This window comes from Achroia grisella, unplaced genomic scaffold (genome assembly GCF_030625045.1).
Source record: "Achroia grisella isolate CSIRO2021 unplaced genomic scaffold, CSIRO_AGI_Agris_v1 utg515, whole genome shotgun sequence".
NCBI classification, from domain to species: Eukaryota; Metazoa; Arthropoda; class Insecta; order Lepidoptera; family Pyralidae; genus Achroia; species Achroia grisella.
In genome coordinates, this window is record NW_026712908.1 from 4,142,290 (window position 1) to 4,168,085 (window position 25,796).

General features: G+C 33.5%; 1 protein-coding gene across 3 annotated transcripts in view; it reads right to left on the minus strand.

The window, feature by feature from the left end:
* LOC131846968 (netrin receptor UNC5C-like) overlaps positions 1-25,796 on the minus strand; it is a 152,648-nt gene that overhangs the window by 59,608 nt on the left and 67,244 nt on the right. For 2 of the 3 annotated variants that reach the window (XM_059196389.1, XM_059196387.1), the window contains exon 1: positions 20,856-21,082. The exons of the other annotated variant lie outside the window; for it this stretch is intronic. The gene's annotated coding sequence lies outside the window, so the exon portion shown is untranslated. Of the gene's footprint in view, positions 1-20,855; positions 21,083-25,796 lie in introns of those variants that run through there. 3 annotated transcript variants of the gene reach the window in all.

A 25,796-nucleotide genomic window follows, 5' to 3' on the forward strand; every position in this document is an offset into this window, starting at 1 on the left:
CTTTGATCTAGTTTTTATCGTATCGGACTTAATGGTAGCTATGGTATATTTTAATTTACTAGTATAGAACCAGTTCTGTTTTCCTTATGTATTGCAGAAAGGTAAAATAGTACGGAGGAGTTTAAATACACACAGTTTAAAGTGAGACAAATTTCTTGGTAAGGTGAATGTATATATTAACATCAGCTTTAAAAAAATGTAATACAAGAAATCGCATTACAAAAACAATGAATAGAAAAAAACTGGACGTCGAAATATAAAATACAATAAAAAAAACTATCAAAATGATGCTATTAGCAACTGTATTCTATGATTTTTTTATAATATCCTAATTTTACTTTCCATTGTAAATTTATATGTGGTTTATGGTCAAAGACACAATTCTGGTAATTTTGAACATAAAAAATAACACAAAGAATATAACAGTAATATACGAATAAAATATATATTTAATTAGAAATCATTTCAGCAATAGGAACTGTTTCCAGATATGTTGGAGTACTGAATGTTTTAAATATATTAAACTGTAAATCGTAAGTGTATTGCGATTTAAAACGTTTTACTTTTAAGACAAATTCAAATATTGTAAAAAAGCAAGTAAAATTGTTCAGTTTGGATATAATTAAAAAAAGAGCGATTAACCGTTAGTAGTCTTAAATAACCAGATGCTACACTAGTTTACAGTTTCTTAGTAATTTCACCTTTAGTAAGTGCTTCGCGTCTTAAAATAAATGGAACAGCAGCAGTTAGACATCCTTTAAGACTTAAAAGCTAAGCTAAATTAAAAGTCCAAATTAAATACGAAACTGTTGTACATTTAAATAACTATATTTATGGTTAAATAATTATCGTGGGTAATAAATAATCCGTTTATACTATGATCATTAAAGAAGAATTTTGTGTCGACGTGAAATTTAAACCATCGTGGGAATTTCCAAAGACAGATTTATCTTCGTAAAGAAGCACGAGAAGAATAATACTGAGTGGAAATTAAAATTTTTCGTTATCTTCATTAAGTAGGTGAGAATGTAATGACTTCAATATTACTTGACACTCAAAAGAGTGAATTGAAGTCTGTTACATTTTAAAACTAGTTCCTTAAAAACAAGCGTTCTACAATTTTTCTACGACTATCCTATAATTTCACTTCCTATCACTGAATCACAGCTTACAAAGCAAGCTGCTAGTCAGCTGAAAATGTAGAACTGATGTACCTACGCAGACATATATTACAAAGTCTATCAGTAAAAACATCACGCATAATTTGTAAACAAAGTTTAATACTATCGTTATTAAGCCAATTTTAACCAATAAAATTACGTAAACAAAATCTACAATACTTTGGTGACAATAAAACGTGTTTGGCATAAGACCCTCCATTTAAATAGCCTTGAATAGAATCTAATGATATTAAAACTTTCTGTATACACTTGATGTATTCTAAGCTAATTGTGTAAGCAAACCAATAAATCAGTGTAACGATTAATCGAATACAAAACTCGGTAACTTGTAAATCGAGTTAGAATTCGACTCGGGGAAACTGTTTGTACTGTAATTAGCACGAGGATGCTCTATTTGGGGGTATTTTTTAGAGGTTTTGTTTACTTGTATAATGTAATTTGTAAGGGTCAAGGTACTGTATCGATAGAAGTAATATTTGACCCAGTTTTATACATTTGTCATTTATCTATGACTTTAATAATTTACGTTACTATTGAGAATATTGTATATCTACTCTTTATTGTTGTAAATAAAATTTAAACATCGTTATTAAACATATACTGTTTGTAAATAAATATGTTTTTGCTAGTTTTAGCTAGCGTTTCTGAATGATTATGATTGACCGAGATAAAATGAATGCTATGAATAAAATCAAGTCAAATCAAAATATGTTCATTCATGTACTTAGGTCTATTTCACATTCTTATGATATGTGAAATCTACCGTCAATTCGGAAACTCTACCTTTTTTTTTTAATCGAGCTTGTCTACATAAATACAGATTTATTATATGGATTAATAACCCCATTGCTTACAATGTACCATGTGAGGTTTCCCATGGAAACCATCATGTTAAATTCCTGAATGAATTTACCACGATGGGTTAACTGACCTGACTGGGGGAAGGGGATTGTTAGTAATGTGGACTGATGATCTCATTGCTAGCAATGTACCATATCAGATCGACCTCCACGCGGTTCCCCCTGGAAACCATCGTGATACATTCCCGGTGAATTTGTCACGTTGGGCTAACTGATCTGACTTCATGTTCATCTTATCATCCTCCACTGGTGCCTCGCCAGCGTAAACCGTTAGCGCAGGCAAGTGCACCGTTCCATTATCATCCTTTAAAAAAAAAACTGACCTGACTAATACATCTTATCATCCTCCACTGGTACGCCGCCCCTCCAGCATATACCGATAGCACAGGCGGGTGTACTATTCCATTAGCATACGTTATAAAAAAAATGTACCTACTTATCAAACAGCGAGGGAATTTCTCAAATCGTTGCAATGATTCGGAAGTTTACTTCTATAGTGTTCACTTATTTGTTATTTATGTCTTCTTGTATGTAAGTTGTTATCGACGTAATATCGGCTCGTTAGCCATAGCTCCACGTCTTTACTCCGCGGCGCTTGCGCAGGGACTCCCTTCCCTCTTGCGCACGGCGGTCCGTGTACGCTCGGCTCGAGACGATAGATAATAAACTGCTAGTGTTTCCACATACACTACATCTCTCCTTTTTAAGTTTATTTTCTTTTCAAGCATGAATCAATCCACTCTATTAGGTATTTGTTCCTTGGAGGCATGTGTGCTACGTTACAACGATGGTGGACTCATTTTGACACTATACTGCCACACATATAGCCGAATGCCTCTAGTGCGATTGGCCTTTCCAGCGTAACCAGCACCGTGATTTTTCCTCCTCTTTTGAATATAAATTACATTTATATATTAACTCCAATTTACTCTGTGTTTCACATACTTCACCTTTCTTCTTTTATATTTGTTTTCATATAATCGTTATTCCACTTTGTTATTGTGTAATATTATGTAAGATTAGTATAAAGCACTTCTGAAAAAATGTTGTATGTTTATGACCAGAATATCTTTATCATAGTAGTCACTACTTTATATTTTGTAGGTTTACGGTAAATACTTATATATTTTTTTCCATTCTATCTGTCTCATGCAATGTGTTATTTACATGTAGTATTTTTCTTTATCATGTACATTTGAATACTGATTATCTAAACATAATCTGGAATTTCTTCAAAACTCCCCACTATTTATTATTATCATTCCATACAATATTGATGGGTCCTGTGGTGGTATACCAGAATATTATTATTATATCAAGAGTTGCATCAACAATTGCAAACGACTTTCCACTATATTCTGTCTACACATCTGATATCAGTCCATGTAGTATTAATTGGGTATAACTATAACCATTCTTCATCGTACAAAATTATCTCTCTTATCACCTGCATTAATTCAGTGCTAAAATATTAGGAAAGGTTGTCAGACCAGTCTTTGAGCGATCGACATATACCACATATATCACCACAGCGACTCTACGTACTCCAGCAATCGTCAATTATATTAGTTATAGAAATTATATTTTCGACCAAAATTAATTTGTGTACTATGACTTTTGATTTATTATATTTTACTGAATCCGCTCCATTTCATCCGATAATTAATATGCATTAAAACTGGCAATTTTTTATTACTTATATTCACCCGCAATTTAATGCAACATTCTATCAATTTACCTTTAATGAATAGGACACCATTCATCAATACACAATACAATGCTTGATGACCCCGCCAAAGACAATTTAACACAAACTGGACGTTAATACGCAATTTAATGCTTAACGACCCAGCCAACGCAATTTAATGCAACCTGTCCGCCAATACGCAATTTAATGCTTGACGGCCCAGTCCAACGCAATTTAATGCAATCTGTCCATCAGTTCGCAATTTAATGCCTGATGGCCCAGCCAACGCAATTTAATGCAATCTGTCCATCAGTTCGCAATTTAATGCCTGATGGCCCAGCCAACGCAATTTAATGCAATCTGTCCATCAGTTCGCAATTTAATGCCTGATGGCCCAGCCAACGCAATTTAATGCAACCTGTCCGTCAATACGCAATTTAATGCTTGACGGCCCAGTCTACCTTACCTCTGTAGCTCCTTTTTTAGAATATCAATGCCATTGTCACCGTCATTATAACTCCATTGAACTTCTTAATTCATCCTCTTTAAGTATTGGTTATTAGTATTATGCTCATTGTTTTTCTTCCTTTGCTAATTTCTTTAAGGTCATCTATATACTTTATAAGCAAATCATGAACTCCTGCAAAACACCAAATTTTATAATTATAGCACAATTAAACGCCACTCTTATCCATTTAATTTTCACAATATATACATTTATGACTACTAATATTAAACATATTTCAGATTTATGTACTCCACAAGAATGTCCAGTAAATAATTCTAATCTAAAGTATGGGAATACTAATAGTATCCTCAGAACTATTTTTTTTTTCCAATAATGTATCGTTAGTAATTGTTACTATCATGCATCATGGTTTACATTATTATCTAGTAATAATAATAATAATTGTGCAGCCATAATATAACGCACCTCATTCACAATAATATACCTCGTATATAACGACTTTCTTGATTTAACTAATTCTTTGTAATCCCTTGGATTTTCCATAAGAATCGATGTAAAATATACCTTTACATTGCGACATTATTATTTTTTTTTTATTTTTAAATTTGGAAAAACACCTCTTTCTAAGGAATTTTCTTAACCCAAAACCTTTATCTAATGTTCCCACCAATGGTATGACTCTAACTCTACTTATCTCTTATCTGATAAAATGTGATTCATGTCAGGACATGTTTCGACGTACTTTTGTTCGTAGAACAATAATTGTTGTTCGATGGAAAGTAATGTAAAGTTTTGTAAACACTGCTGCTCGTCACTATTGTTAAAGATTCAAGTGAAATGAAATGGCTTAGACAGGTTTTTTTTTACCTTTTTTATAACGAAGTTTAGACCAACGTACCTTCAACATAGTAAATCTCAGTTCAACGAATTACTTGATATACTATATATATATATATTTTCGATTTGTTTTATCGAGGTTGCAATGTAGTACGTATGTAAAAGTTAAAACACGCTAATTTGTCTAAGCTACCCTGCAATGCGGCCAAAGTATTTAGAGAGCGACCAACACCAGTACTATGACGATAAACAAATACATGTATATATTTTACAACTACTACAATGAAGCAGGTATCATTTCCTATTAGCTATCTCAAAACTCAAAACCACATTAATACACTTATTTCGCGTATCGCGACACTACACAATTCCAGCCGCAACTGGATTAACTGTCAATTAAAAATGACTCCCCATCGCTCCAACATCCCTGTCACATTCATATAAAACAGCTGTCAGCGCTGTCTGCATGTGATCACAAAACAAATTCTAACTCCATTCCACAGCTACTAAATGCGGTACATTAATGCAATTATGGCTATTATTCCTATTATTTATTCAAGCTTCTTTAAATAAAGAATATTCATATTCTATTCCATGTTCCCGAAACTTCAAAGAATATAAAAACATTTTTTTTTTTACACTATAATAACCCCTTTACTCATCCGCATAATGCATTAGGCGAGTAGGTACAATAATTCAGAACTTAATAGTAGTTCTATTTCATGTAACCATTATTGTGCAATTTCTAATTTACTGGTATTTTTAAATTAGAGAGAATCTTAAATATGATTCCATAAAGACATACTCACCACCACTGTACTATACTATAGCTTATTATTAAAGTTAATCACTGTCCTTTCTGTAAAATAATAGAATAATTCTATATACATAATTAGGTATCCTTTTTCTCGTTCCAGTGTTACTGACTATAGAAACCACACACCGCATACAGAAACAGCACTCCTGTACCTTACATCCGACCATAACTAGCGACACACTTCCTCGCAATATAATAGTCGGCATCTCAACCTCTGACTACGTTGTTTTTTGTTTTTCTTCAACAAATTCATTAGACACTAAATTCACCAAACCAAAAGATTGCCTTCTAGGTCGCAAGTTGTAGATGCGCGCTTCATTTTAACACAAAGCACAAATTGTTAAAAATATGCCATACAAGTAGATAGGCACCTTGCACTACACAACCTGTATAGTAGACCCCAACATAATATATCAAACTAATAATTAATCTACATTTAAAACCTTCCTATGTAAAACAATTGCAATTCCCACCGGCATCCATTGGAATGCTCACTAATAATTATTATTTATAAATTACATAATCCAAAAGCCAAATCCAATCCAAATAAAAACATTTTAACCACACTACTTCGCGGCTCTGCTCGAATACCAGAATAAAATAGTCTGCAGGTATTCCGAACAACTCATCCGCATCGAAATGTATGGGACACTGTTACCCAGATACTTCAACACTTGCAATCAATTAAGGCAAATATAAATATTGTCCACCAAGCACTGCTCAAACCGTGTGTCACCCCACCTTAGATTTTACTATTGTTGTACAAAACAATATACATATACAAATATAATACCCAACATCAGTACTATAATGCAGGTACAATTGTCAGCTCACCATCATTTGTAATAATATCGTATCACCCGACAACATCGTAATATTATGCCGTACAAAATGTAATATTTGGTTATCATGTGATCATTACAGTTAGAAAGAGGAACTTTAGACCACTTTCATTTGCAGCAATACCCTAAAAGAAAATAGTGACATTTGAACACTAGTCACCACATCTGTATAAATACAATAAGGCGGCCCTATTGCCAAAAGTAATTAAAGTGCATCGACACCTAGGAAAGATAAAGCAAAACAAACGTGTCGTCCGCACAGTGCTCTATTTTATTTCATATCCACAGGTCTATTGCATCACGTAATATCGCACATCCCGTGTAAAAAGGCCGCAACTACACTTGCGTCAAAAATGTTTTATTACATAAATAAATCGAGCTTCACGGTTTACACCTTCTGTCAAAATCTCATGAAGCTATCGACAAAAATGAAGGAATAAATGCAAAAATACTAAAATTTTGCGACTTTAGAAAACATAAAATTCCAGCATAAAATAGAGGTATGCATATTTGCATTTATTCGCTTTACAATTATCCCGCTCATAAAGTCATAATTGTATTTACGTAAATTTTAAAAGAAGATTTACAAGAAAATGTATAACGTAAATATACTTAAATACTTGTTCCTATATCTTACAATCTAGGACTATTGTGTAATTCTAATTACTTACTTCTTCTACGAAACTTTTAGCTGATAGTTTATGTGTGATTATTGTTACATACTTTCCGCCCAGCAAAATTTCACATTGCGTAAAGTGTAGTTGTAGTTACTTCTTTATTACACGTAACATTTCATACCTGATGTTATAATTTTGAATACATGCAAGAAAAAAATTAAGAATACGTTCATGTAATTAAAATTAAGTAAAAAATAAACTATTTTTAGCTAATTGTATAAGCTGACGGCGCACCAATGATGGATGACAGGAGGAGCAGGAGACCAGGTGAATTTGGCAGGAATAGTAATAATAAATGATAGAAAAATCGATCTGCTTTTAGACATTTACCATAGCAGAGCGAATTGATAGAAGTGTATATAAAAACAATAGATAAAAAGTATACTTCTATTTTAAATATGGATAAACGAATATACAATTGGCAGTGAATCTTATTGTAGGTCTAATAGGAATTACGATGGAACTACGATGGTTTCCAGGATGGACCGCGTAGAACTGAATGTACCTTATACTGCTAGCAGTAATATTCAATATTAATTCCCACTGCTCATAATAGATACTAGCTGATCCCGCAAACGTTACTTTGTTATAAATTACTAGCTGTGCCCGCGGTTTCGCCCGCGTTAAATTTCAATAAAAAATATATCCTGTGTTATTCAGATGCATAAGCTATATTAGTGTAAAGTTTCGTAAAAATCCATTCAGTAGTTTTTGCGTGAAAGAGCAACAAAGATCCATACTTACAAACTTTCGCGTTTAGAATATTATATTAAGATTAAGATTTCTGAAAACTATTAAAGTACTAATCATCATAATTTCAACTTGTGTTGATCAGCAAGGTCAACATACTAATAGACCAATACATAAAGAATCTCATTATCTCCGCAATCTAACAAAGATAAATTCTAGATGAAAAGCATAATTGCACTAAAATTCATCGTTTATACTTATAGTGCATTAAGAAAAACCCAGATTATGAAAATGTTACTCCAACCTCTGAGAGATGGTACTATAATATTAGGTCCTTACATATGAAATTGGTGTTTTGTCGTACTGGCCACTTTGATCTCAAATATCTCCTCTTTCGCCAGGAGTTCAAATTACAAATTTGTACAGTTATTTACTCATGCATTTGTTTTTCGAAAACCGTAATCTATATGTTTTTCCATCTTTGGTTTTTTCTTTACGTCACTCAGTTTACAAAATGGAAAACATAAAATATCCCGTTTTTTAAGGGTACGAATTCCGTCGTGGCACCAGTGTGCAGAAACGACTCGAAGAATTAATAATGTGTATGGTGATGGTGTCGTAAAAGAAAACACAGTGCGTTTTCGGTTTCAATGTTTTCGTTCTGGAAATTTCGATCTGCAAAACAAGCCCCGTGAGCAGCCAGAGTCCAAGGTTGATAATGAAGAATTAAAGGCTAATGTGGAAGCGGATCCATCGCTAACCACGTCCGAGTTAACTGCAGGCTGCAGTGTTAGTAACAAAACTGTTTTAATCCACTTCAAGCAAATTGGGAAGGTGAAAAAAGCTTGAAAGGTGGATCATGAATTGAATGGAGCAAATCGACAAACGTGCGTAGACTGCTGCGTTACATTAGCCAACCGGCATAATAATGAAGGGATTTTAAATCGAATCATTACCTGTTATGAAAAGTGAATCTTGAACGATAATCGGAAACACTCATCGCAATGTCTGAATCCTAGCAAATCAACCAAATCCTGCCCCAAGATATAATTCAAACTCAAAAAAAGTTACTTGTGAGCGTTTAGTGGACCAGAGCCTGTGTTGTTCACTTCAGCTTTCTTAAATCTGGGCAGACGATTACGGCAGATGTGTATTGTCAGCAATTGCAAACCATGATGGAAAAGCTAGCTGCTAAACAACCGAGACTGGTCAATCACCGTAGTGCTGCTTCAGGACAACATTACGAAATTAGAAGAGCTTCAAATGTCCAATAGGGAGTTACTCCCTTACAAATTTCATATGTTAGGACCTAATATATTTACTACACGAGTTGGAGTAAAATTAAAGAGATTTCGGCAGATCCTCAATGTTCGGGGAAATTCCAAATAAAATACGCATTCGCTGACGAGACACCAATTATTGTAGACAAATAGAAGCGGAAGAGTTATGAGAAAAAAAGAGCTGCACACAGCGAGCCTTCTGAAATCAGGCATTAGTATGATGCGCCGCTACCGATACCTAAAATATATACAAAGACTTGATGAATCTATATAAAGATAATAACATACCACCACACTATCAGACTTTTTATAAGAGCTTAAGTACTAAATCTGCTACCACAGAGTCCGATTCCAAAGTTGAGGATAATGAAGGTTAATAAAAATATCACTATTTTGAACATTTTTTGATTAAGCTGATTATGGAGGCAATAAACATTTCTTTAAAAATAATAAAAAAATAATAATAACCCTGCTTGTTTTCATATTCTCTAAATTAATCTGACCCTATATTTATACTTTTGACTTACATGCACGCACATAATGGACTATATACTATAAGAAGTAGGTATTACATGATACAAATTAAATATTCAGTTACTTTCCGCATTATAAAAGCTATTTTTATAAATACACTAATTAAACTAAAATAAATAGCTCCCTAGAAATACGTAACTCGATGTACAAAAAATGATTTTCCGTTAAATAACAACGTAATTATACTTGCAACTCTAGATTATAATGAAATATAGAAAAGTATAAAGGCGTAAGTAGAGTTAAATTTGTTCATATATTTCAAAATACATAACAAAAAATCAATAATTGTAGTTACCCCTGCAAATGTTCTTTGTGTTTCGTGGAATACAGAAGTAACCGTGTTTTTTTAGATTATCTGGAAGTACATGAAGCTGTTCCTAAATTAAATAGCACATGTAGTTGAAGGCAACTGTGACCTACGATTTTCTCTTTGAAACTTATTTCTAGAACTCATACAAAAAATATGGGACAGTTTTTTTTAGCTCCTGAAAAGTTGGTGAAAATCACTTACTTCCTTTTTCCAGGAATAGTGCGATATGATGTCCCACTAAACATCTCACCGTCACCGTCCCCTCATGAAACGAACATGCAGCGGCAACTACAATCATTACCGATTTTTATTTCAACACGGAAATACGGAAGGAGGAATGGGATTGTTAAAATAATCCCACTGCTAACAATGTATCACGCCAGAGGGACCTCCACGCGGTTCCCCTCAGAAACAATCGCGACAAATTAACACGAACCCACCACGACGGGCCAACCGATCCTATCCCCCCCGCTCATTCTACCATACTCCATCAGTGCCACGCCAGCGCAGGCAGTACACCATTATCATACATTAAAAATAATAAATCACGGATATACGTAAACATATTACTACAATGATTATTAATACGACTATTCCTACCAGCTAGAGACACTATAGGTATAGCAAGTACAATTTATAATTAGGTACCTACTTACTTGGCGCAAATCGATCGTAAACCGATGTTACCCAGCTATTGTTTTTTCTGTATAGGTCTATATAATTCGCTCCCCGTGCGGCCCCACCATAATCCTTCTAAATTTGTAATTACTCCGTACCCGTAGGTATATGTATATCTTATTAAATGATTTTGTACTTATCTTTGTTTATATCCATTTTGCCTCGTCGCCACATATAGTGTTCACTTATTTGTTATTTATGTCTTCTTGTATGTAAGTTGTTATCGACGTAATATCGGCTCGTTAGCCATAGCTCCACGTCTTTACTCCGCGGCGCTTGCGCAGGGACTCCCTTCCCTCTTGCGCACGGCGGTCCGTGTACGCTCGGCTCGAGACGATAGATAATAAACTGCTAGTGTTTCCACATACACTACAACTTCCCTCATAACAAAATCCAGTCTCTCTCTTTGTAATATTAATAGATATAGATGTAGGAGTATAGATTGCTTTGTAAAATAATCTACTTTATGTTACCTACATAATAACAAAGTAAAATTACAAACATGTAAACTGACTAGCTGTACCCGCGACATCCTCCGCATAAAATTAACTTTATTTCTCTATAATAAAAGTATTTCTCTAAAATAAGTAGCCTAAGTTACTCTTTATTACATCAGCTACCTATCAATAAAAGGCCTATCAAAATCGATCCAGCCATTTCAGAGATTAGCCGGAACAAACAGACAGACAGACAGACAAAAAATGTTATGTTGGTGTATGTACCGTATATATATTCATATGCATGTAATAAAAAACTATTATTTCAATACTACAAACAGACCCTCCAATTTTATTTATATGTATAGATGTATAGATAATAATCAACAAATAAAACGGAAAGTTATTGTAAATGTGCTTGTTAAATCACCATATCGGTTGCATCTGTACAGAAATGGCTTCTGCGATCACTCGCCAGCAGGCTTTATTGTGCACATCTCAAGAGTTACTGCACTTTGTTTTGTTTCAGATAAGGCTGGCTTCCGTCGTCTTATCGAGACTTTCATAAACAATGTCGGGTATCCCTTACATGTTTAACGACTGCAGTGGATGTTGCTGACATTTTATGCAATATGCGATGCCTGGATGATGTTTATTATTGAACAGATATTGCTGTAAGTGACGTCTACTAGTGGTACCAACATTTTAAAGATAATACTCAAGTAGGAACTCTAATTACTATTTTGCTTAATTGTTAGTGTATAGCAAATTAATATGTACATAGGATGTTAGTAGATACACAAAATAATTATACATATATATACATAACTAGCTTTTGCTCGCGGCTTCGCTCGCGTTAATTTATCCCTTTAGGGGTAGAATTTATCAAACTCCTTTCTTAGGAGATGACTACGTCATAGTAGCTTTATGCAAGCAAAGTCTCAGGAAGGTCGGTTTAAAATTGACAAAGTTTTATACAAACTGTCATCCCCTATTTTATCCCCTTGGGGGTAGAATTAATTAAAATCTTTTCTTAGCGGATGCCTACGTCATAACATCTACCTGCATGCCAAATTTCATCCCGATCTGTCCAGTGGTTTGGGCTGTGCGTTCATAGATCACTATGTCAGTCACCTTTGAGTTATATATATTTAGATAAGAAATAAATCAATAACTACACTTATCATATATACATACGTCTAACACAAACATATATACATACATATACTATACATAAAATTGAAATTGATGTCCCTACATGCAGTTAGAAACTATTTGCTCAAGGGCAGGCAACAGTCTTTTTATAGTATTGACGAATTTATTAGCACCAAAAATTGTATAATTTCATACTGAATAATAAATAAACAAAAATTATACTCGATTAGGCTCAAGAGGTTATGAGTTCAAATCTAACTGATACGAAAAAAACATTGCGTAAATATAAATTTCTGGTGGAATGAGATTGTTAATATTGTGGACTATTTAAAAGAGCAACACACAAGTTTCTTGCTTATTCTTCTTGTGATGAATCTGCATTCCGAACAAGCGGTAGAATAAAAAAACTTGTCTATTCAAAAGTATGAATAAAGATTATTTCTACTAATGATCCTAGCAATACCATATCAGTTTGACCTCGACGCAATTCTCCCTGGAAACCATCGTGATAAACTCCTGGTAAATTCGCCACGATGAGCTAACTGATCTGAGCTCATGCTAGTTTTATCATCGTCCACTGTGCCTTGCCAGCGTAAATCGTTACCGCAGACTGGGGCACTAATCTTTTAAATATACACATATATATAATATATATATTTCTGTCCGTTTCTTCGGTTACTGATATCAAAACCGGATAGGGTCGCCACGGGTCACGTTGGATTGAAATATAAATCCGAAATATGGGCATGTCAAGTTTCGTGTGGACCACAACAGTGATAGTCGACAATATCTCTGACTACCCCAACTGGAATAATAGTCGTGAATATATCTTATATTTATGTAGCGTCCTATTAGATATAAACATTATCCTAGAGCGTGAGCGATTGTAGAATCTCCTGGGATTGACGAATATATTCTGTTTTCTTTTTAGCGAATTTATTTAAATTTATTCCATTTCTGGTATCTACCTAGTTGTTTATCTATACAATATTTTTTCCTTATTATTATTGTGAGAAAAATGCGAAAAAAATATAAGCAACAGATATATACGATACCAAAAAGATTTTACGACAAAAATAAATAAAAACAAAAATCTGCTCTGTTCAAAATCAAGCTATACTGAATACCTGGCCACTGTATGTAATTGGTCTATTTTAATGGATACGAGTATGAAAAAAGTACATAATCCTAGAAAATGTCGGTGTTTTATCCAGAAATACTCTCAGACCGGAAATATTCTTCTTTTCTATAGTCAATATATGAATACTCGAATTCTTCTTCTTCAGTCGTTCACTCTTGGCAGAGAGGCTTTCATGATTGTATGTTTTGTGATATGGTATCGTTGCGGTCCTTGGCGAAAGAGCTCCTTACAATTTGCCTCCACCTGGTAATCCCCGAAAACGAACTATCTTTGGCTTGTCCATAATAGCAGTGAATTATAATATTTCAGAATACTAAATACGTGAAAAAAGTGTGACATTAAAAAGTTTTTGACACACTATTTGTGACAAATGTCTGATATTGTGACATATAAATTGCTTCATATAAAATTTGTGACATCAAATTAGTGCGTAACATAATTTCGCTTGATTTGGTTCTAAGCTAGCCTTTATATGTAGTGGTCATCCAGTGGTTGAAATTCGACATAAGAATAAGATCTTTTAACCAACAGTAACATTAATAGATTATGTATATGCGTGTGTGTAACATACATGGTTGTGTAAGTAATTTTTTTTAAATTTAAATTTTTTTTTTTTAATATTTAAGTTTATAAATTTACAGCTTCGCACGGGTGTACATATATTATATATGTTTCTTCTTCTTGAATCACTCTATCTATTACAAAAAACGCTTCAAAATCCGTTGCGTAGTTTTAAAGATTTAAGCACACGGGACGGACAGACAGCGACAGCGACTTTGTTTTATACTATGTAATAATAATAATGATAATTTCAAAAGATATATTATCATTCTGCACTCCGTCTCTTTATTAACTTTTATATTAATATTATATTAATAAAACATATTATTACTAAGAGTGCGAAATTTCATACTTCTCCGTTAACACAATTTTCTTAAAATAGGGTACAAACTTTTTGATTCACGTGTTAATATAGTGATATAGTATATATATATATATAAACACCGCTATACAATAATGATTAAATTACATTACGTCCAGCATGACAAATGTGATCACAACTCAATGATTTATTGATTAACTTTAAAAAAATATGTAACGTTACGTCCGCGGTCGAGTTACCAATTATTTAAACCTGATTCCTATTATATACTAGCTGTTCCCGCGACTTCGTCCGCGTGGAATTAACTTTTATTTTTCTAAAATAAATGTAGCCTAAGTTACTCCTTATTACATCAGCTACCTGTCAAAAAAACTCCCGTTAAAATCGGTCCAGCCATTTCAGTGATTAGCCGGAACAAACAGACCGACAGACAGAGAGACAAAAATTGTAAAAAATATTATTTTGGTGTATGTAAGTACCGTATTTATATTCATATGCATGTAGTAAAAAAACGGTTATTTCAATATTACAAACAGACACTCCAATTTTATTTATATGTATATAGATTACAGCTCTACGATCTCTCTATTAAGCAATGCATCACGATAAACATTTGTTAAGCATATTTAAAGCATAGCAATGTTGCTTCAGAAACATTCATTTTAATAAACCTTGGCCAAGATAGGGCTAAATGAACTCGGTGTTTTTAATGAAACTGATACATCGATAAGTTCCTTGAAGGCTATTATTACCTACCAAGGTCAGATATATCATGAACATACATACATAATGTATATCTATTGATTTACTAGTGGTACTGTTAAATCATATTTACTGAGCAAAGCCTATTGCTCACTAAACGATTACATGAATGACGAGCGAGCATGGCAATAGTTGTTCATGCACGGGATTTTCATTTAATGTTAGACATAGACACCTATATAAATACCATTGTAAATAAACTGGCTCTTGCGAGAAAAAAAAAAGTAATACCTATACATTGTAAATAAACTGGCTTTTAAAAAAAAGTAATTCAATTAAGTTTCTTACCAGTTCTCAATTGGATCTACATATATACCGAACTGGACGGTAGGGAAAAAAACATTAATATGTAAAAACTTGACGTTCATAAGCGGTTAAAATGTTTGAATAAATTACTTTTGATTTTCGAATTTTAAATTTTAAATTTTGAATTTATTTTGAATTTTGAATTTCGTTCATGGGACTTCGACGTGAGTTACGTTTATAGACTAGTGATACGTCCGATAGTCGTATGTTCGATTCTTCGCACAGTACAAAACTTTGGATTCATGAGTATGATTGTTTGTACATGTGTATTTAAAAAAAAAATATCTTAATATTGATATTTATAAGTCTAGTACCCATAAAATAAACTCTGCTTAGCTTAAGACTAGATGACGCTGTGTGAATTGTCTATATCCATATTAATATAGATTTTAATTAAACAGTAATTAAAGCAACTACACGATGCCATCATTGTTTTATTAATTAATTGAAATAAATATAAAAAAAACTCTATACATCTATACATACTTACATAGAAATAAAATTAGAGTGTCTGTTAGTAATATTGGAATAATTGTTTTTACTACATGCATATGAATATAAATACATATAGGTACATACACCAAAATAACATCTTTTATTTTGTCTGTCTGTCTCTTTGTTCCGGCTAAACTCTGAAATCGCTGGACCGATTTTGACGGGACTTTTATTGGCAGGTAGCTGATGTAATAAGAAAAATAAAGTCCCACGCGGACGAAATCGTGTATACAGTTAGTACATACATAATATGCATAGAAAACACCCAGACCGATACAAGCAATCATACTCATGAATACAAATGTTCGTACCGTGCGAGGAATCGAACCCGAGGCGGATTACAAAAAAAACGGCTAGCATAATTATAATTGGGATTTATTAATTCTAACAAATTGCATAGTCATGTTCCTATTGTATTAGAAAAGTCAGTTATTAACAATCTCTCGTAATTGGATGCCAGATGTAAAAATACAAAGATAAATTCGTGTACGGCATAAAAAACATCTTCCGCGCGTTGAAATCATACAAAAGATACATTCATCAGTCGTGCCTTATGGGTCTTTATTGAATTTTGAACATTGTTATCTTTCAAATAAGGTTTCCTGTTTAATAATCTTAGTATCTCACTAATGTATATGAACGCTAAGGTTTGTGAGTATGGATGGATTTTTGTTACTCTCACGCAAAAACTACTGAACGAATATTGATGAGACTTTACAGTAGTATAGCTTATACATCAGAAATACAACATAGGCTATAAAATTCCTGCGGGTGAAACCGCGGGCACAGATAGTATAATATAGTGATTTTAATTTCATAATTTATGTTATAATTTCAACATATCTAACTATAACTTTACAGTAAGTTCTCTATTCTTAGGTTTACAAAAATAACTAAACTACGAATGTGTTTCTTTGAAAAATTGTCATGACTGAGCGGATATTGATGAAATTTGGCGTTAAAATAGATTGCGACAAAGAGACGGATGCATAATCTATACATATAAATAAAATTGGAGTGTCTGTTTGTAATATTGAAATAACCGTTTTTTACTACATACATATACAAAACACTTTTTACAATTTTTGACTGTCCGTCTGACGGTCTTCTTTTGGCAGGTAGCTGATGTTATAAGAAGTAACTTGGCTACTTTTTTTTTAGAAAAATAAGATTAAAATCCACACACAGAATAAAACACCCAGACCGATACAAATAATTATACTCATAAACACAAATAATTTTGCCGTACGTGGAATCGAACCCGCGACCATCGGAAGCAAGACGGTGTGCTAAACCGCTGCACCACCGAGGCCGTCAATAAAGCTTATCTTGTAAATAAACTGTTACGGTGTCAGCAGTTAGTAATAAGAATAAGTCAAGTTACTGTAAGTAACTGTAAGTAAGTTGTGCAAGTAACAATAAGTAAAACAAACTTACAAGTACACCGATGTACTAAGTTATTGTTACAAAGTTTATAAAAGTTTCATTTCAGAAACAAAAATGTGGAATACCCTGAATACCATATGATTCTGGAACGGCCTCGAGCAAGTAGGTAATGGGTTGTTATTTTTTATGGTAAAAGGGTGCCCGAGTGTCTTCACAGTAGGTTATAACCATTATCCATACGGAGAAAGACTTTTTATACCGGTTTTTAATTTTTTTTCTTTTTTATAGGCCATAAAACGCTGATATGATCGGTAAGTAACCTGTCAAGGAATAGGTTTCATTTTGTTTAAAATTATTCTCTGCAGCAGAAATTAATATTATTGTTTTCTTTTTTACACAGCGAAGTTGGTGATTATTAGATATATATATAGAATTATTATTTTTATTATTATTATTATATATAGAATTAAAAATAAGTGTGCACTGTTTTTACACTCTAGACCAGGGATTCCAGAACTGGGTTCCGCGGAAACTAGGGGTTCCGTACAATAGTTATCAAGCCAAAATTATGTATTACTACTTATGCTCCGCCGCTGTCTCTTCGCTTAGATCTTTTAAACTACGCAACGCAACTATTAGTATAGAACAAGCCGAAAAATGTTAACATAATATTGTTGTGGGCGATAATATGAATGGATAAAAAATGATAAATACATATAATGAAGATACAACAACAACATGCAAGGCAAAAGTGACAATGAAAAACATGGCAATTTTATAAAGAAATTGGTAGAAATATAAATACATAAAAATTTGCCTATTATCATTGAAACTGCGACTTTATGTGATACTATGCAAAGATAGAGAATAAAAAAACTTAAATTATTACTCCTCGATTACCCAACATAAAGTTTACGTAGTTTCCATTGTTTTATCAGATAGACATCACGAGAAAACTCCATTACATCAGATCATGTAAGGTCATCATTTTCCCAAATACTAATAGGACCTTTTTCTAATCTTCAGAACTATCTCCACGTGACGAAGCATAGTAATGAGGGTTATCATTAACCCATTTTTCTGAGGCGGCAGTTTTTATCAGATCCAACTCGTCTCCCATCACAATTGCTACCGCTTTTACCGTTGGTAAGTCGTAATGTAATAAACATACTAGTAACCCGACTTTCTAGTGGAGTATTCTGATAACTTCGTGACCGAATTCTACACCGTCATTGATGATGAGATGAGTGTCGGTACATCTATATGGTATCAAATGCGTGATAAATTAAAATACATATCTATAGTAATAGAAGTAGAAATAATCATATTTTTTATTCTTCACACATTGAGAGACACAAATAAGTAATTCAATTGAGTTTCTTGTCAGTTCTTCTCAATTGGATCTATATACTGAACTGGACAGGAAGGGAAATTATAATATAAAAAATTGACATTCATAAGCAGCTAAAATATCCCACATGAATAAATTATTATTGAATTTGAAAAAAATGAGAACGTAGTCTTATTACAAGAAGATAGAGAGAGAAACTTGCGTGTTGCTCTTTTAAATAAATCTGCAGAATTACATTTTTAAGATTTATCTGTTGATACAAACTGACAAATAGCAAAGTTGACGTAAATAGTTACTTGAGTAACACAAATCCATCATAGATATCAGAACCCAGGAGATACTATAGTGGATAGTTTTAAGGTCCTCCGACCGACTATAGTGTGGATAGTGTTTGTTGAGATATCGATTTTACATGAATAATTAAATATTAATTATATATGTATAAAAGACATCTATTCAAAAAAGCAACACACAAGTTTCTTGCTCATTCTTCTTGTGAGGAAACTGCGTTCAGAATGGATGGTAAAATAAAAAATATGACTATTAAAAAGTGCTTCAACTGAGTTTATTTAAAAAAGATTATTTCTATTTCTATTTAATAAATAACCCTGGACAATTTACACAGAGTTTGTGTTATAAATACGTAGATAGTTTTTTTTTTAAATACATACATAATATACATAGAAAACACCCAGACCGATACAAACAATCATACTCGCGAATACAAATATTTGTACTGTGCGAGGAATCGAACCCTTAATTAGAAGTAAAGCGGTGTGCTAATGGCCGTTGAATTAGATTCTTTTCGAAAGATTCACATCATAAAAAGAAAATAATTACTGTGATAAGGTCACAGTAACTTCAAATTTACTTAAAATGTTTTATATCTTTCTTTCTTTAATTATTAGCGTATATCGGAACTTAATTGTCTTTTGAATTCAATATTGTAACATTTCATAGATGGCTTTGGTAATTCTGTTAACGGCATCGTACAGACAGATGGATAATTGTTATCTTTTGGAAGGAATTGTTTCATAAAACACTAGAGTATAAAATTGATTAGGTAGAGTTTTTCAGTAACATTTATTTTATCAGAATTTTCTAGTTACGTACTATGATGTTAGATGCATTTGGTAGCTTGCAGAACAACGAACTCCATCTGGATTCCATCTGGATCCAATGTCTTATGAATGACTAGCTGCACGAAGTCGCGGACTTCGTCCGCTTTACTTCTTTTTTTTTAAATAAAAGTAGCCTTAGTTACGCCTTATTACATCAGCTACCTGCCAATAAAAGTCCCGTCAAAATCGGTCCAGCCGTTTCAGAAATTAGCCGGAACCGGAACAAACAGACAAAAATTGTAATAAAAAATTTTTTTACATCAATATTACAAACAATTCACACTCCAATTTTATTTATGTGTATAGATTATTTATCAATGAGTTTGCAAATTGTTTTATAACTAACAATAAATTCCGCATAAAAACTTTCTAGAATTTGAATGTTTTCATAATGTTTAGGTAGGTATTATATTCAAATAAGAATATGAATGTTCGATAAATAAAACTCACTTCGCATAGACAATTTCCCTACATGAAAACGTTGTAATTAATTTTACTGATAAGACGAAAATAATTTTAAAAACAAATATCATGTTCTAAATAAAAAAAACACGAAAAATCACATCTACCTACTAGAAAAAAGATCTGTAATAGTGATTACATTCCGCGCCGTTATTTGTGTACACGCAAAGTTACTGAAATAAAATAAATATAATGTAAACGAGTTTATTATTTTAAAGAAACAGTATATTAAGAATATTTTAAAGCAAACATTATAAGTTACACAAGTGTATATGAATGAATTAGAGAAAGATAAGCATAAAAGAATTGTAAGTCTTAGATATTGAGGGCTGATAGGAATCAGTATCTACACAATACACTAAATACCGACTCTAAATAATAGCACGACAGTCCTACAGTAAAGAATAAGTTATATTATTTATTGATTCAAAAGAATATAGAAATCTTCGCTATTGTTTTATAGAAAAATTATATGATGCAGATTAATTACTTACAATAATAAACAACAATCCAAAGCACATACACTGGAATTTCCTACAAAATTAAATTGTCACATCCATAAAAGTTAATGTTAAAGTATTATGCAAAGAATTGTAATCACATCGCATGGGTACAAAATTCAAAACAAATTTCACTTCACGTATGCAAACGAGACCACAAATCGTTCGCGTTTACTCTATTGAGTTTGGGACGTAACGTCCGACCTACGCGACGGTCGCGATTTGACTGACTGATTTAACTCGACGCTCTAAACAGCGGGGAACAGGGAATATAGCGGGTAGGGACTCCGGGGTGAAGGGGACATTCTCCAACGTGCTACAACCGAGGAGATAACTTTTGATCTTTTTGGAGCTATAGACGATTTTAATGATGCAGTCACATCTGGAGATTGGTTAGAAAAAGTGCGCATCACAGCTTTAAGTGTTAATGCATGTTAAAGGCTCAGTGGAAATGATGTGTTAGAAAAAACGTAGTTACGCTTGCGGGTGACAATTCTAAAAATAATACGGAATTGAAACAGATTGTATAGGTCTAATATTTAATAAAAGTTCAGACAAATACGACTTTCATATTTCCAATTTTATACAATCCCTGAATTAGATTTTGCGCGAGACGGTTTGTATTTGAAAGAAATGTAATATGCTTTCCTCAAAGCGGCATATTGCGTTTTATATTCTTCCGTATTATTTTCACATCATCCAAGAGATCTCAGGGCAGACAATATTGCGCAAAGGCGGTTTTTGTCCCTGCCCCGCACATGTCAGGGGCTGCACAAAGAGCCGTAGACTGAAGCAGGTACAAAAGAACCCAACCCTGGTTCAAGTTACAACGGACTTCTCATAGATTAATGACGGGAACATTGTGGAGTTAAGAACCCAAAAATTTACAACTGCATTGTATTCTGCGTTTAACAAAAGAGCACAATAGATAGCATCGGCTTCTGTTATTACCTTATCGTTTATCGGAGCTCCGTGATTTCTCTCACTTTTCGAGTAATACGAGAGCTTTTATCAATAGTAAATTTCTTTTAACGTGAAACCCTGATCTGCCCTGTACAGATGTTTGGGAGGCGTACAGTTAACAAGAATACAAATAATCACATTGTTATTCTCAAGTATGAGGTATTTAAATCCAATTCTTATATTCTCAATTGGTAGTTTAGTACAGAATATTTTGTTTAATTTCTACCTATCTAGTTATTTGATATGTTTCTTAGAATTTTATTACTTATTATTGTTTCTGTGTAAAATGATGTCAGAAAATTGGTTGTTATGAACTAAATACATAATTTATAAGTAAGCAACAAACAAAATAAAGAAATACAAACCGCAAGACTGTATTGACAATAATGATTTATCGGTGTTCTCAGACCAAAGCCGTGACAAGTGTGGACCAATAACAAAACTATTGCAAGTTGCAGCCAATATAAATCATTTCAAACAGTAGTTCGGTGAAATAAAAGCCCTCCACACGAGCAAGTCACCGACGGTAATGAGTAATGGACGAACGTTCATTACTCAGCGCGACGCCCTGGAGTTTACCCGTCATCTGTCGTCAGCGTCGCTTTGCAGTCTCGTCTATAATAGCTCTATGGTATTCTTGTCTTGTCCTGTTCAGATGAGTTGTCTATGTAACCGATTATGCGTATAAGGTTAGTTAAATTGTGGTTTTTAATATTTAGTTAATAAAATATTATCTTAAAGATCAGTCAATATGCCAAAATATATCTTAAAATACGGTATTAAAACAAAGTAAAAGGTAATTTCACAAAAATATTAAATATAAAAAATCGTAATTTTATGAGAATATTTATTTCTGACTGGGTACTAAAAAGTTAATTTTTTTTATTATCAACATATTTGGTAATGTGCAACATCCCATGGCTTTATATTTTTTTATAACCAATACCCTCGCCACTGTATACCATATGCGTCCACATGTTGATTGCAATCTCTTAGGGCAGCCGAAATTTATTGACGCTATCAAGATTCTTACTTCAGTATTTCCGATAAGAGATATTCGTCTTACAAATTGTCTCATTTTTTAAATTCCCCAACGTTTATAATCCACAATTATTTGGAGATAATTAAAAGTCCTGATTGCTTGCCTTGTTTCTTCACCGCTTCACCCTGTTTGCTAATTAAGCCATACAAATGACTGGTGAGGGTCTAACCGCTATTCTGATTGCCTGTGACCGCTCCGCGTTGAGGAATCTATTGTTATTCGGAAAGCGTCCAGGCTTTGTTCATCCATCCGTCGTACATTCGATGCACTTCTTATTCTTATCGGGATTTTCTTCACGCTCACGTTTCAATGCACTGGCGTATACTAGTTCCTTTATGGCCAATTTACGCCAGACTCCGATAGAATTGTGGAGAAATGAGGACTGGTACGGAAAAGTCTATTTTGTTTTACGACATCGCTGAGTTGCTTTATCCAATAGTGTGATGTTTTTGAATTGTGTAGTAGGGGTCGTGACTTAAGATAATGTTCGATAGTGTATACAATGTACCGAAACTACTACCGATTACGTCAACGTTTGATAAATTTACAAATGTAGGATATGAATTATGGTATCCAAGTTTTAAATACTTTTTGTATAGGCTTAATATTAGTTTCGGTAGAACTCCTTAATAAAGAATATCCGACACAATTTGCATAAAAGTAGCTGCTAAGGCTAAAATATATTCGAAAACAAGCAACCGCGTCAGACATTCACTGTAATAACATTGCAAGTTTGAAATTATATCGCGAGCGCTTGTTGACTCCACAGTACCCTGAGGCAAGTCCATCGCTCATAGCTCAACTCAAACATCGAGAAAATTAATCCCAGTTTACTTCGTTAACTACCATTGGTTTGTTTATTTTTCAATCGTTCTGACTCGTTCACTTGAATTTAGAGATCACATTTCGTATAAATCGTCAACGTAAGGTTACCTGTTTAATATTCTACGTGACTTTCCAAATGCATTAGATTGCGTTCGAAAGGTTCTACTAAGGTTTAGTCTTTTTTATGAACCATTGCGTACTTATCTGGGCCTATTGTTAAAGAGAAATCGTTGGTAACGGTTATGCTTTTCCGTGTTTTCATATAGTTTTTTCTATATGATATCGTATCGTGTCATAAAGCAGTAAATTACATTAGAAAGCAATCACTGCAGATATTGTAACATGGACAAGAAATAATTCATTTTACTTTCATACAACATCGGAGCTTCTGAGTCGATAAAACAAGACTGGAATAACCACTAGCGTTTCGATACATTATCTCCTTACTTACAAACAAATAGAGACTGAATCCCGACTAAATAAGAGGTTTTCCTTCTGGATCGTAGAAAAGGAATAAAAGTGGCACGGCACTCGCTTGCTGCGGTTTTATTGTACCTAATAAAATCTCCTGAGCTTCGATACAGCGGCTGCTTGAATTATAAACGCGTTATACAGAGAATTCCGTAACAGTAGCGGCACGTTGGTGCAGTAATTTGTCTTGTAGGTCGCAATTTGCTTGCCGGAAATCTTAGCATCCCATTAATTGCTTATTTAATTCAATGTTTAACAATACGAAGTCTAGGAGTCCTACGGTCGGGGATATTTCATCGGGAGTTGTTTGAATTATAAACACGCTCGCGGGCCCGAGGCGGGATGGCGGTTCGTGGGCTACCGGTGCGGTCGGCTCACGACGCCATTTGTCTAGCGCCTACGGCCCTGGTTCGTGCAATTTGCATCTTTAGACCACGCCTAGCGGCTTCCACACTACATTATTCCTAACCATTGTTCTTTCCAGTAAAACAGCTATCTTTGCGATCGTCTATAGATTTTTAATGCTTCTCAGTTTTGTATTCTGTATCGTCTTCCTATTTAATATTCGTGTATGTTCTTCTATTTAATTTTAAGATCAAGTAATATGGAATCATATCTATCTATATCTAGAGATTACTTCATGAATTTATGTCGCTACTAATGTATTTATATATTTTAAAGAGGCTGTGTATATTTGTAGGGTGAAATTACAGGTTATGGATACATGGCGCTTTAGTTCTCAAGGATAGATTACCACAATATAGAGTGTGATGTCCGTGGTGTTATTTACATTAAACATATTTTAGTTAAATAGTTTATAAATACTAGCTGTTCCCGCGACATCGTCCCGTGAAATTTAACTTTATTTTTCTAAAATAAAAGTTGCCTAAGTTACTCCTTATTATCAGCTACCTGCTAAAAAAAAGGTACGTCAAAATCGATCCAGCCATTTCAGAGATTAGCCGAAACAAACAGACAGACAGAAAAATATTTTGGTGTATGTACCGTATTTAAATTCGGTTATTTCTATATTACAAACAGACACTCCAATTTTATTTATACGTATATCTAAATATATATAACTCAAAGGTGACTGACATAGTGATCTATCAACGCACAGCCCAAACCACTGGACGGATCGGGCTGAAATTTGGCATGTAGGTAGATGTTATGACGTAGCCATCCGCTAAGAAAGGATTTTGATTAATTCTACCCCCAAGGGGATAAAACAGGGGATGAAAGTTTGTCAATTTTAAACCGATCAGGCTAAGACTTTGCTTACATAAAACTACTATGACGTAGGCATCCCCTAAGATTTTGATAAACTCACGCGATTTGATAAATTAACGCGAGCGAAGCCGCGGGCAAAAGCTACACCTATATAGCACCCATTTTAATGTATGAGCTCAAAATGTACGTAAGTAACGTTGTAGGTAGTTCATTACTGCTTAAATTATACTGTAATATACTCAGTACATAAAGATCAAGTCAAGAAGCTGGTTCATGGCTGGTTCAATAACAATATCAGAAATAGACTGCAGTTCAGATTTCTCGACAGTATGTTTACTGTTTTTATTGGATTGTAAAATTCAATTATACACTATATGCTAATCATCGTAATTATACAAGCGACT